Source organism: Montipora capricornis, chromosome 10 (genome assembly GCF_036669925.1).
Source record: "Montipora capricornis isolate CH-2021 chromosome 10, ASM3666992v2, whole genome shotgun sequence".
Taxonomy (NCBI): Eukaryota; Metazoa; Cnidaria; class Anthozoa; order Scleractinia; family Acroporidae; genus Montipora; species Montipora capricornis.
Window position 1 is genome coordinate 61,533,873 of NC_090892.1, and position 15,085 is coordinate 61,548,957.

General features: G+C 38.3%; 1 pseudogene; it reads left to right on the plus strand.

Moving 5' to 3' along the window:
* The first annotated feature begins 6,856 nt into the window (after positions 1 to 6,856).
* On the plus strand, positions 6,857 to 14,840 carry LOC138020031 (contactin-associated protein-like 2; annotated as a pseudogene).
* The last annotated feature ends 245 nt before the right edge of the window (positions 14,841 to 15,085 follow it).

Consider the following 15,085-nt stretch of genomic DNA (forward strand, 5'->3'; position numbering starts at 1 on the left):
CATCCTAAGCATGTTTTCAAGGCAATTCCGTTTGGGGTCGCTTTGAGACTGCGTAGAAATTGCTCTAAGGATTGTTTCCTCAACAAAAGGCTGAAGGAGTATAAGGGCTACCTAGTTGACCAGGGATATCCAGAAGAATTGGTCTCACGAGAATTTTCTAGAGCGGCGAGCATTCCTAGAAATGATTTACTCCAAGCCAAAGTCAGAGATTCCAAAAAGATTTTTCCTTTTGTTCTTACATATAACCCTAATTTACCGTCTATTAATGGGTTGATTAAAAAGCATTTTCATTTTTTGCTCTCATCGCCAAAACTTAAGGAGCTTTTTCCACCGAATTCCATAATTTCATCCTTTCGCAGGTCTAAGAACCTCAAGGAAATTCTGGCACCTTCTAAGTGTAGAAGGGGCTCACCAGAGTCGATTACATTGCCATCAGCGGGGTGTTTCACTTGTAACAAAACCAGATGCGATCTTTGTAAGAATTTCTTGGTCAACTCGCAAACCTTCTCGAGCGCACAAACGGGTAAAACATATTTTGTTCGGCAGAAACTCTCGTGCAATTCAGCGAATGTTATTTATTTGGTTCATTGCAAGAAGTGTAATCTCCAGTATGTCGGTTCTACCACGACCGAATTTAATGTTAGATTCAGAAATCACAAATCTTCTATGAAAACAAACAAAAAAACTTGCGAAGTTGCCTCACATTTTAACCGAACCCCACATGTGTTATCGGACTTTACATTTCAATGTATTGACCAAATTCAAAACAGTACGTCCGAGAACACTGAAAATCTACTCATCACCAAAGAAGCATACTGGAGTGCGCAGTTGTTTTCCCTTTCACCTTTCGGGTTGAACAAAAGACAAGAATTCCATTCAAAAAATCGTATCCACTATACTTGACTTTAGCGGACTTTGGGCAAGTTGTTGCATATTTCTTAAGGTGTTTTTTAACACTGAATTTTTTTTTAAAAAGTCCTTTTGTATGCTCTAGATAGTTATAAGTGTTAATTGTGGTTATTTCAGTGTTCAGGGGCCCCCTTCGGGGATTCCTATTGTTTTCTTTGAATTTCTTATGTAACCGGTTTTTATTCATTGTTGTAAAACCCTATTTAAGTTGTAGATTTTTCTACCGACTCTTTTGTAACTGAAGAAGGTCGAGAGACCGAAACGTTTTAAAGAAGTTTAAATTTTTTATAGTTTTTAAACCAAAAGTTGTCCGTTTTCGGCTTCATTTTTAACCAGTTTTTTATCATCTACCGAATCAGGACTGTGAATCCTTGTGATCCTTTTGGTTGGCATCTTCGTTGGCTCAGGAAGCACTCATAACCGTCTTTATATATATATATATATATATATATATATATATATATATATATATATATATATATATTGCGCAAGTAGGGGGTTCCAGTTAGCTGCAGAGTGCTCGATACGTGAAGTAGAGCGAATATAACGTTTAGAAGAAAGACAACTTCACAGCGTAGCGTATTAGAATGGTCTTTAAATGAGTTAGAATGCAAATGTAAGATCTGTAGCCTGATGATTGTCCAAACATGAAACTTGAAGTCGCTACGCTGTGAAGTTGTCTTTCTTCTAAACGTTATATGTATATATATATATATATATATATACATATAACGTTTAGAAGAAAGACTCATCCCAGTAGAGTCATCCCAGTATATATATATATATATATATATAGATACGTAGACTTGAACTAGGTCAAAAACATTTATTTGCTACTCCGAGTTTCATGCTTCTCACGAAGCAATCATCAGGCAACTGCCAAAAAGAAGGAATACATGGTGTTTTACAGTGATTTTGAAAATAACGGTAGCAATTCACTATAGGCTGGGGTGCATAGCAACGGTTAAACAATACAAACTGTTTCCAGTGAGCTGCTAAAAATAAGCCTTAAATAATTACGCTACAAATCAATCAGTGGAAAAATACGACCAGCGTACTGAACTGGTTCAACGCCCTACAGCACAAAGAAAACCTCTCATTCATATGCTTTGATGTATGTGACTTCTACCCCTCTATCACGGAAAAACTGCTTGCCAAAGCACTCGACTTCGCCAATAACTACAGACCCATCAGTGCCGACGAGAGAGAAATCATTTTCCTCTCCAAGCAATCTCTACTGTTTTCCAATGACTGCCCTTGGGAGAAAAAATCCTCTGCCAGCCGATTCGACATAACAATGGGATCTTTCGATGGCGCTGAAACATGCGAACTAGTGGGTTGTTATTTATTGTCCTGCCTAACCAAAAAGTATGGCAACAGCATCGGCCTGTATAGAGACGACGGTTTGGCAGCTTTTAACTCAAACCCTCAACAGATCGAAAGAATCAAGAAGGGCTTCTGCCAAATTTTCCGTGAAAACGACTTAAAGATCACAGTCGAAGCAAACACCACCAAAGTAAATTTCTTAGACGTCACCCTTGACCTCCAATCTGGAAAGCATTATCCCTACACAAAAGAAGGAGACATCCCACTCTACGTTCACAAGAAATCCAATCACCCCCCATCCATCCTAAAGAACATACCGGAATCCATAAACAAGCGCCTCTCAGAAATTTCTTCCGACAAAGAATCATTTGATAAAGCGAAAGAAACCTACCAAGATGCACTCAACAAGAGCGGCTACATATATAATCTAACCTACAGAAAAACAACTCCAGAAACCAAACACCGCAAGAATAGGCCTAGAAACATCACCTGCTTCAATCCTCCGTACAGCCAAAACGTCAAAACAAAAGTTGGAAAGTGTTTCCTCACCCTAATCGGCAAGCACTTCCCAAAATCACACCCTTTGCACAGAATTTTCAACCGGAACACTCTCAAAATTAGTTATAGCTGCATGAGCAATGTAAAAACAATTATCTCCAACCAAAATAAAGCCGTCATTAACAAGTCATCAAATCCACCCGCTCAAACTATCAACACTTGCAACTGCCGTGACAAAAGATCCTGCCCTCTAGACGGAAAGTGCAACGTGCGGAATACCATCTATCAAGCAGAGGTCACAACATCTCAGTCAAAGCAAACTTACATCGGTCTTTGCGACACATCATTTAAATCACGTTCTAGAAACCACACATGTTCCTTTAGAAATGAACGCTACAGAAATTCCACTGAACTTAGTAAATATGTATGGGATTTGAAAGACAAGAAAGTCGACTATCACATTAAATGGCGGATTGTTAGGCATGCGAGATCCTATTCAAATGTAACGAAGAAGTGTAATTTATGTCTGTGGGAGAAATACTATATAATTTGTAGACCAGATTTGGCGACCCTTAACAACAGAAATGAGCTTGTAACAAGTTGCAGACATGCAAAGAAATTCCTTCTCAATAGCGTAATTATTTAAGGCTTATTTTTAGCAGCTCACTGGAAACAGTTTGTATTGTTTAACCGTTGCTATGCACCCCAGCCTATAGTGAATTGCTACCGTTATTTTCAAAATCACTGTAAAACACCATGTATTCCTTCTTTTTGGCAGTTGCCTGATGATTGCTTCGTGAGAAGCATGAAACTCGGAGTAGCAAATAAATGTTTTTGACCTAGTTCAAGTCTACGTATCTATTCAAAGCTCTGGTAAACCCATTGAGCACTTTTAGCTGATGATCAATTTATCACGTCATTTCACATTATATATATATATATATATATATATATACATACATATATATATATATATATATATATATATACTGGGATGAGTCATTGCCGCTAGCAATTGCGCATGCTCACTAGCTCGCTAGTTTGAGCACTCTGGCATGGCTTAGATGTACCACATGTGTGGGACATCTAGGGTGGCTTTATAAGCTTAACCTCCATCCCAGTCATCAGTACTGCACTGATGAGGCCCAGAAGGCCGAAACAGTACTGTCTGCAGTTATAAAAAGTATTTTATCTAAAGTTATGGAGAATTGAATGGAAAAAATGTTTTGGGGAAGATAATAAATGAAAATGGCTAAAAATGCATGGCTAAAAATTAAAACTTATTGGCTAAACCTAATTCTATTCTTAGAGTTGAACTCTGATCGTTTGTTAAGGCCGTGGGGGTGAAGAGTACACAACTGGGAGCACCAAAAAGCTTCCCTTGTGAGTAAACGCCTATCAATATGATCTTCACATTCATTAACAATTTTCTCGATAACAATGAATTCAAAGTCAGACATCTGGTGTTCAACCCTATTGAAATGCACGGCTAATTCGCACGTAGTCTTGTTAGTAAGCATAGCCGATTTGTGATTCCGAAACCTGACCTTGAATTCATTGGATGTTGAACCCACATACTGAACCTTACACTTCTTGCAAGTGGCCAAATAAATCACGTATATATATATATATATATATATATATATATATATATATATATATATATATATATATATAAATGAATGAATAATCAGGACACGATCATACTTTTGCCTCTGGTTTTCATACAGGCCTGTTTCTTACAGGACGTTTAGAGCACTCTTAGTACAGCAAATACAAGCCTACTTTACGTATATATATATATATATATATATATATATATATATATATATATATATAAATGTTTGAAAGAAAATTTGCCCTGAGCGGGATTTGAACCCACGTCCCCCCATTACTAGTCGGGTGTGATCACCACTACACCACCAGGACAACCATGCTGGCAACACAGCCATCGAAGAGGTGATTTACGTGGTTAAGGCGTGGGCCTCCCGGGAAATTTTCTTTCAAGGTGACAAGGTAGGGGAGCCTATAACTTCACTTGAAACCCAACTAAGGATCAAGTTAATGATGCACGACCGTAGTCAACTTAGCGGATGACAAGGAAGGATCCTAGAAGGATACAGGCTAATTTTAATTTTAGAGAAAGTGTAGGAGAGAAACCCTGACAATGCACACCCCAAATAATCATATTTTTAAGAATAAATGTTTCTCTGCTTCGCCCGTATTCAACCGAAAATTTAAGCAGCCACCTTCTTCAAAAATCAGTCAGATATATATATATATATATATATATATATACTACTAACCAGTGAGCTGATTTTTCGTGGTTAAGTGGATAAAAACAGTTCCTTTAAAGTGGGTACTACGGGTTCAAATCCTGTCCAGGGGCTACTTTTATTTTATTTTATTTTTATTTGCTACCACAAGTCCTGGGACAGAGTAATCTAAATGAAGGATAATACTTCATTTGAGGGAGAGATCGTGTTGAAATAATGGCTCTCAGTGCAAGTGCGTTTTAAACTTTTGTGTTCATCGCCTTCCGGTTGTCTGCAAATCTTGAACCTGGTACATGAAGACCGATGTCAAGTTCCTTGGAAAGAAAGCGAACGCAAAGGCTATTATTATTATTGTAGACAATTTTGAATGCAAGGGTCAGCTCAACAAGGTAGAAGTGCCGGATTTTGAAAGATCTAACAAGCAAATAATTTATAGACTAAAAAGAAAATAATGAAGCAAGGCTAGCTAGCTGTACGGCTTTTTTGAGGATCTATATTTTTCTTTTCCCAACATTATGTCAGGCACGACCTGACTTCTTCAGGGAGTTAAAACAATTCCCGTTACAATTTTTTTTTAAATACAAATATAAGCCATAAGTGTGTACACCGTTCCCGGCCACTCAACTGATTCATGGACAACTTGGCTAGCTTTTAGTAGCCGAATACACCGCAACAATAACAAAAAAAAGTCTAAAAGAAAGAGGTGTTGCTGTTTTTAATGAAACCTTCGTTGACATCAGTTTGGTAATGAGCAATCTATTTTTTTGGTTGCGACTGGAATGGACACGCATCAGTGGGGTAGGACATTTTATGACAAGTATTTAACGTGGAATTAGACTGGCGAGATGCAGATGCCACATGAATATTAAATGTCTCCCTCGACGGTCATTACCAACTAACCCTTTTAGAACAACGGCTCGAGCTCGGTGAAGATGAGTTTAAAAAAGTAAGATATCGATAATGCGTTGATTCAATTTTTTTTGCGACGGTCGTATAAAAATTCCCTCGTCGTTACCAATTTAGTGACAGAGAACGAACAATAAACGCTGTAAGATGGAAATTCTCTTGAGTGTTGATTCATTTCATCATAGTTAATAGAGGGGAATGGTTTGGAAGCTCGGCAAACATCAAAGGAGCAAACAAAGATGCCAAGATTTAGGTTGGAAAGTCCACGACCGTGCACAATCATTTGTTTTGCGCTCATACACTATGCATGAATTACGTAACCAACACGTTTTTATTGGTTAGTTCCTCAGTACGGAGTAAACAACTATTGTGTTTTGTGCACGGTCAAGGCCAAAAAAGAGAACAAAAACCTACAACAAAGAAATTTGTCGGGTTTCATAACCATTCTCCTCTATTAACTATGATTTCATTCAGTCTATTCTTGTATATTCTAGTATACGGGTTTTAATTACATAGCAAGTCGGATTTGTAATGAAATTCGTCTTCATAACATTGGAGTTCGTATCATTTGGGAGCACATCAATCTTAAGTCATTCTGAAAAACGTGGACAAAATTACAATTCTCTTTTATTATAAAGAGTTTTCTTGGGCTTCTCACATTGCAATCGCGAAACCTTTATTGCTTTATTGTGGTGTTTTAATTTGGTCGACTTTTCAGAGCTTATTAAGCTTATTTTGATTGAACTGATTTTGAGGAAACAGAAATGAACTCGTTGTGAAACTAGCTGAAACACCTGCTGGTTTCTAAGGGTAGGCAAATCAATCAGTGTTTATCAACAATCTATTGTGCCATTGGTCAGACGATAATTCGCAACCTCCTTCTATCCAAATCTTTCGTTGTCTACCGAGCGCCAACAGCAGGAACAGTTTGTCATCTTTCCCGGGGAACACTTGAATTGTATTTTCCCCCTGGCATGCAAACCAGCGTGGAGTTTTTCGGTCTTAGCACCCGCAGCGCCAAACTAAAGTTTGTTGGCGCGTAATTACTCTCGATACTTCTGCAAAGTGTTTCTTCCTCTTATATCCCGGGAGTCATTGCAGAATAGTCAGCAATGGGTTTACCAGGCGTTGTCTTTGTGATTTGCTTAAGTCTCGCATCAATAGCCGAAGCGACTGAAACACGACTTCACGGGCAAGACTTCATCACATATGACCTGAAAAGACTTCCAAACAACCCTCAAGAAACTGTGATAAAAATGAGATTCCAAACCATTCATCCGAACGGTCTTATTTTGTACTCAAAAGGCAAGACTGACTTCTTGCTTCTCGATATTTACAAGGGAAGAGTTCGGTAAGTCTTTTTTTTAGTTTTACAAAGAGAGTTCTGTGAGTCTCAGATAGCAATCAAAGATTCGATATTTTGCTACGCCGATTTAAGCTTTATTTTTAAGTTTCATTATTCCTTTCATTCCTGCATATTTACACCTTTATACCTCTCCACTAATGATATACCTTAAAAAGGCACGCAGAACTGGACATTTCCAAGCGATCTTTGCCAGGTTGTCATCTCAAATTTACTTTGCAAGACTCAGCAGAACTCAACAAGAAGCATATTTTTTGTAATCTAAGAGTGAATGAAGGTAACGATCTGTAGGTAATTCCCCACTAGCTATGACTCGAAGATTCAACTTACATTTACCCGCTGACAAAGCCAGTTCAGTTTCTGAACAAGCAAGAAAGCGCGAAGGACTTCTTAATAAAACAACATGCCGAATGTTGGTTACAATTGGAAAAATAGGATACCGAATTTTCGCAAAAAATTGTGCGACAAATCTGACTGAAATCGGGAGATAGGCGTTTTACGGCAAAGTTTATTGAAAAGCTTATTTGAAAATTTTCACATTTCAGTTTCTTGTTGATTTGATAAGATTTTTGTCGGTTTCTTGATCAAAATATGTGGCCCGCTTTTGACTTTCTTGGTCAAGTACTCATTCGATTGATTGCAAATATTTTGCGTTAAGTACCAGCTATGGAGAGGTATTATAATAAAATTAGTGGGAATTTTGTTGAAATTAAAAATAATCATTCTCTCTCCGACTCAGTGGTCAATAAGAAAGGATTACGTTAACCAGTAGACAAGATTGTGGGGCTCTGCACGTTTGCAGGGATAGCGCCGCGGTACATAAATTGTTCGGAAAGCTCCGCACCAAGGAATATACCTTTTCTGAGACAGATTTCGATGCAAATACCCAGTTTAGATACTTAAATATAAATTGAATTTAGATCTGAAATAACGTGCGTTTTCATTTAAAGAACAGATCTGAAGCAGTTTATGACTGGCCAATTCTTTATGTATCAGTTATTGACGTTTTCGATCCCTCTAATGCTTATTATATTCATTTTTAACTCAGCCGGCGAGCAATGATCGTGACTTCAAGTCGAAATAAAATATAGCAGTAAGAGATAAAAAAATCAAACAAAAATCCTGTCAGACTTAACGTAAGAAAATTCAAGTTCACATGAAAAAACCTTTTATTCTATCATGTAGAAACAATTGAGACACTCCTTGGAAAAAAAAAACTTCACTTACTAACAGTTTTGAATAACGACTCGGCCTAGCGTACTCTAGCTCTCCCAATTTCCGGCGACTAGTTCTCGTAAAATGCATTGGCACTTCCTTACAGAGAATATATGTGGAACCTTGAAGAGTTGGAATTTTAGTTTTACAAGATAACTTGGGACCGGAGAAAGTGTTCACTCAAAAAACCACATTTCTTATCACTCTTTTCACTTTGTGGCTGACATAAAAAACAGTCAAAGTGGTTTTTTTGTCTGATCGATCTTGGACTGGTCTAAAAGAAGGGACGTGATATCTTTTGATGAATCTCGTGTTGGTGAAAGTCTTTACTGAATTTGCACATTGTAAATAACGCTCTTTGACAACTAATTATCCGATGAACAGTTTAATATGGAGTTTGGTAATATATTATTCCCTTTTACAATAAAAAACATGAACTTTTTTTTTTAAAAAAAGATGTATGCACTAATCTTGTTCCTTTAATTAAAGCCGAATTTAGCGGCAAGGAATTTACGAAAACCAAATTCGCTTGGAAGAACACTTCCTAATTGCCTGGAATTGATTAAAAATAGGTCAACTTTGCAGAATCTTACTCCAAGAAGTCAACATATTGAAATTGTTGACTCAGAGATGCGCCTAAAATTTAGCGAGTTTAAGAAATTTTCCATTACTGACTCTTATTCTAGTGTCGATAAATCCATTTAAAGGTAAAAGGATAAAAATAGCCGTTTTTCTTTTTTACCTCTCATAAACCGCAAAATGTGATTTTTAAAAAGACCGAAAATAAATCAACGTTCGTCACAGAGAAATTGAACGATATAATCATTATTTTCATCCTCTCCGCCCTCTTTCCTGACACTGCACATAAAGTGCAATTATTTTCCTCTTCGTCGTCTTTACCTCTGTTTTTAATATAATTGTCTTTAACATTCAATTTATGAAACTTCCATCCTGTTGGTACGAAATTTTATAGAATATCAAGGAAACACTGAGTTAAATTCTCCAAACTTTATTTAATGCAAATCTGAGGAGTCGCTATTATGGAGTAAATAAAACTTGAATCAGTCATTTTAAAATTCTCGAGGTAATTAGAAAATAACAAAGTGTAAGAACTCAGAAGGAGTAATGACTTTAAGTCAGGAAGGCGAAGTCATCAATTCATTTTTGAAATGGCCGTTCAGGAACATATTTAACAATTATACCATTCGCCCGCAAGGGCTACGGGCCAATTGCCCATGAGGCGAAGCCGAATGGGCTATTGACCCGTGGCCCTTGAGAGCGAAGGGTCTAATTGTTTTAATATCACCCAACTAGTCGGACAGAAAAGGCAATAATAAAGTTAGCGAATGCAGAAAAGATGTACCGCATAGACCTGAGAATTGATCTCCTACAGCATTCCAAGTTTTTGGCTTATTTCATTGGACGGTTTCCACTTAATTTTTTTTTGTTGCGTGACAGTGAAAACGATCTATACAGACAATTTAATCTCACTAAGGCAGGGGTGGCGTTCAAAGACATATAAACTCTGTCCCTCAAGCGATGATAATTGGATAAATATAACCTAACTTGCAAAATATTAAGCTAACCCTAACATGTACTTTACTGTTGGAAACTGGAAGCAAATGCTTAGACTTAGACAAGACACTTCGTGTTGGATGTCAAAATTGGGCTTGCATCCAATTAGCATTTCTGCACAGAAGTGTTCTGCATTTTTAACGAGACAGAAAAACAGCATTTCATTATATAAACACCAATGAAATACCAATTGAGCTTTCGGGCGAAAACATGATATCTTCACACGTGAAGATAACATGTTATTTCCATCACTGTTGCTATGGTTACATATGAAAATCGCTCCTTTCGATGCCTTTCGTGAAATGGTTTTTGTTGTTTTAGTTATCAAGTCTATCTTGGAGGAGATCTCGTACGAGGCACTCTAAAAATCCTCTCCTCAAGAAAAGAATTAAATGATGGTGACTGGCATAATGTGACGTTAATTCAACAAGGTCGAAAGGCCATCCTTGAGGTGGATTCATATAGTGAGACAAAGATTTTACAGGAGGAATTCAATGATCTTGATCTCAAAGGAAATGTCTTTATTGGAGGAATGGCTCCCTCGGACTATTTAAAGGATTACTTCGTAAAAGATATGAAGAACTTCCGTGGATGTCTCAGTAATTTGAAATTTCGAGGTAAGAATCTCTTGCGAGAGGCGAGAGGTGGGCAAGAAGGGTCCAAAACACAAGGGAAAGTTGCTTTTGAATGCAAGAAGGTTGACCAAAGAGCTGTGACGATTGCAAATCGAAACGCTGGATTTAGAGTGACCGTTCGAAAGCTACCCGTCGACAATAATACCTTTTCTACCAGTTTTCAATTTCTTTCGCACATTAAGGAAGGTCTTCTTTTGTCGCGCAGTGCAATAAAAGTCAAGTTGAATTTACGTCTTTCAGCTGGTTCTCTGATTTACGGTGTCTCTGCTCCAAACGGGTCAAAGACTGTGATTTCCCTGGGTTCTAATCTCCACGACGGCGAATGGCATAGAGTGAACGCGAGTATTAGAGGACGACATGTACGCCTGCAGCTTGATGGACAAACGAGAGGGAAGACTTTGAACAATGCGCAGGTTTTATTGCTGGACTTCGCCAACAAGCCTCGTTTGAAAATCTTTCTTGGTGGCTTTGAAGACAAAAGGGAATTCCCTGGTTTCGTTGGTTGTTTTTAAATTTACAAATAGACAGTCAGAAGATAACGTCAAAGAACTTAAGGAAAAGTAAACATACAAATGCTGACGAATTGCAATACACGTGCCGTTTGCATAATCGCTGTGAACCCAACCCCTGTCAAAACCAAGGAAGGTGTTCACAAGATTGGGATGGGTATCACTGCGATTGCCAATACACACAGTTTGAGGGAGACCGATGTGAAAGTTCAGTGTACAAGCCTACATGTGAATATTATCGATCCATGGGTTTGGAAAGCAGTGAATATTGTTTGTTGGATTCAGAAGGAGAGGGAACAACTTACATAGCATTGTGCAACATGACGCAGAATTCTGCAAAGAATTCTGCAGAGATTTACACTACTATAAGGCACAATAAAATGACAAAAACTCGAGTTAGAGATTCAAGAATTGTGGGTTCGATGTACAAGCATTATATACAGTACTCGATTAGCATGAAACAAATTACAGAGCTGATTAGAAAAAGCAAAAACTGTCGTCAGTATATTAGATTTAATTGCTTCAAATCCAAGCTTCTCAACTCTCCCTACGGTCCGTCGCACGCGTTTTGGCGGTCACGTGACGGGGAAAGGCAGGATTATTGGGGCGGGGCCGAGCCCGGAAGTAAAAAATGCGCATGTGGGATGCAGCCATCATATTGTAAACACACCCACAAGTATTGTAACTGTGACATTAAGGATCGACAGTGGAGAGTAGACGAAGGGTATTTGAGGGATAAACGCACATTGCCCGTGACTGGATTGGAATTTAACACAAAAAGCGAGGGTGCGTATTTCACTCTCGGGCCTCTGGAGTGTTGGGGAAACTCAGACCAAAGAGAGGTTCCCACGATTAAACCTACGTTGAATGAACGAACCATAAATCCTCGGTTAGTGAAGGCTTGTCCGAATGTCGTTAAGCGCAATCCGTCAACAACCTCCATTACAAGCACGACACAAAAATATATGATACCATCCACTCCACTTTCTTTAGCCTGCCCCACAGAAAACGGCTTATACAGCAAAGATTGCACAAATTCGTCTACGACAACGCCAAATGTTACCACTACATCATTTCCAAGTGGTATTGAGGAAATACAAAAGAATACAACCCTAAAACGAGAGAAATTCGTAAGAAATAAAGAAGACAAGAGTCAATTGTCTGTAATAGCTGTTGTAATGATATCTGCAGCTTTGGTGGTGCTAGTACTGTTGTCGATGAAGCTTTGGCTTCCACGAGTGATAAAATGCGTTCGAACACATAGCAAGCTTGGAGAGTACATTGTTCCCTCGGCAGGAACGGCTGGGTACCCCGCGCGGCTATTGTCACTGGTAAGCAGGCGCTCTTGGTTCCGGGGGAAACAATTACAACAATATGGTGGAACCGAAAGATATGCGGATGGAAATGCTAGTGGCGGAATCAAATCTTATTGGGTATGATAAGCCGAGTTCTTGTCTACTTTCCCCATCAAAGATGCAGTCAAAGCCCAGGTCCGATTTCCACGTTGCGATTTGTCTGTCCGATTTGAAGAAAGAAGTGATCGTGAATGCAATCCGCGTGGAATTTACTTTAAAAGTGGAAAAAATCCAACTTGATGTCAATATCAGTGCAATACATTCTGAGTAATTTTCTAAGCTTTCTTTGTGTTACGTTCGAAAAAATACCAGTATAAGGGAGCTTATGAAAATAAGTCTTGTAAAAATCCTTCTAGATATATTACAGGGCTGCTGGCTAGCGTGACCATTTTTAAAGTAAAACAGTTGTTCATTGTAAAAGATTTTGTGTCACAGGGTCTCCGCTCGCACGTAGTGTATAAATTTGCTTGTGCTGGATGTAATACCAGTTACATTGGCGAAACCGATCGTCAAGTTTCTACTCGTGGACGTGGGGCACCATGTTTCGCAGAAGGCCTCTCATGTGTACAAACATGGGCGGGTGCTCGTATTCTTGTCAAAGGTTGCGGTCACACTTAAGAGAAACACAGTGTAACATTAGTGTTGACACTACTCTCGTGTTTTTCCCATTTTTACGAGCGGTTTTTCAGGTCGCTTAGCGAGTGACAACCGAAAATTCCGTGAAAACAGTTCCTTTCCCAACTCTCATAAAAGTAACGCAAGTAGGCAAATTTCAGTAGAATTCTCATTAAATTTAAGCCACCAAACCAGGTAGCTTAAGCGAGTTGGCAAATTACTTTCGGCCAACGAGGAGTTGCTCGCGGTTATTCAAGTCGGAAATACAACTGCCGTGCTATTTTCATTATTGTATTGGCACGTGCTCTCTCCTCATTTAGTCTTATCATTTTTAAGTCGTTTAATTAAGACTGGAAATAAACCACTTTCAGGAATGGCGAGACAACGGCTGTTAAACACGAAGACACACTATAAAAGGGGTCGCTTCATGTTCTGTATCCTGTTCTGTAGCCCCAACTTTCTCGCGGGCAAATTAATTTGCATTTGAAAAGATTTGCCTGCATTAGCCTCCATTCCATGCTAGATCCAGTCTAGTCCTGTTACGGGACTCCCTCATACCCTCTTACCAGGCCCATTTTCAGGGAGCGGTAAGAGGGAGTCCCGGAACAGGGCTAGGACATGTCCAGCCGTGAGAATTCAAAAATGGTCTATTGAAGGGTTACTCTTAATTGTCAGTTTCTTCTAAGTGAAGTATACACCTTATTCCAAAATGGCCTCCATTTAACTATTCTTTTGTTTTTATTCAAATAAGCCCTGGATGCCTCGTTCTGAAGCTTAAAATTCAAAAGAATACTTTATCTTGAACGAGGCAACAAGGGCCAATTTGTATCCGCATAAATCAGCGGCCATTTTGGAATAAGGTGTATTATCGTTCATTTTGGACACTGAAAGCTTGATAGGGACCATGGGAAACGAACATATTTCTTTTAAAAGCCAAGCCCCTATGTCTGGACTCGCAGGAATCGAACCTGGGAACGTGTGAGTAACTTGAGCCTCTTCACTTAACCACTAGACTACCACATTGCTAACTGCGGAGATGCCATTTTTTATTAATGGCAATATTTTTTTTCTTCCAAAGTGCCGTAGTAAACGTATATTAACACCCACTAAGAAGCAAGCTTACACAGTGAAAAATGTTGGTTACCAAACTTCTAGAGAAAGCTAACCATTTTAAAATCAAGCTTCAGACTTAACCACTATTCCACAATGACTTTATATATATACCAATTAGTTTTCTGGTTAGTTGATCTTTAGTGGTTAAGTGGATAAAAAGCTATAAAAACAGTTCCTTCAAAGTGGGTGCTCTGGCTTCAAATCCTGTCCAGGGGCTACTGGGACATAGTAATCTAAATTGAGGATAATATTTCATTTGGAGCAAACTGACAATGAAGGATAACCCTTCATATAAGGAAGAGATCGTTTAGACATTTGCCTAGGCCTTTTCTTTAGTTAAAGTTAAGCTCGCATCAGTATTACATCTAAAGTAAATAATCTCAATTCTTGTTACTGAGCTTAAATTTGTTTGGTTGTTTTATCCCTTATATTTGTTATTTAAAGTCGTCATATCACTGCTCCCCACAAAGGTTAGGAATTAATAGCTTATGACTTGAACTATTTTTATGGGCTTTCACGTTTAATACTTGTTTTTGTAACAAGCGAATGGCATAATATCTTGCCAAAACTAAAATGTGTGGATACTAAAATCTTGCTTGTGGTGTCTCCATTAGAGCTACATGTTGCAACGCAAAGCCAAAAAAAAGGGTTGTCAAAGATATTTAGAGGGTGCTAATGGAGTTAACAGTTAACTGACAATTAGCCAAAAAATTAGTAGTTAACTGATAAATGAGAAGTTAACAGTCAAGTGATATTCTATTAATTATACTAAGTACGATTGTTGTTGTTA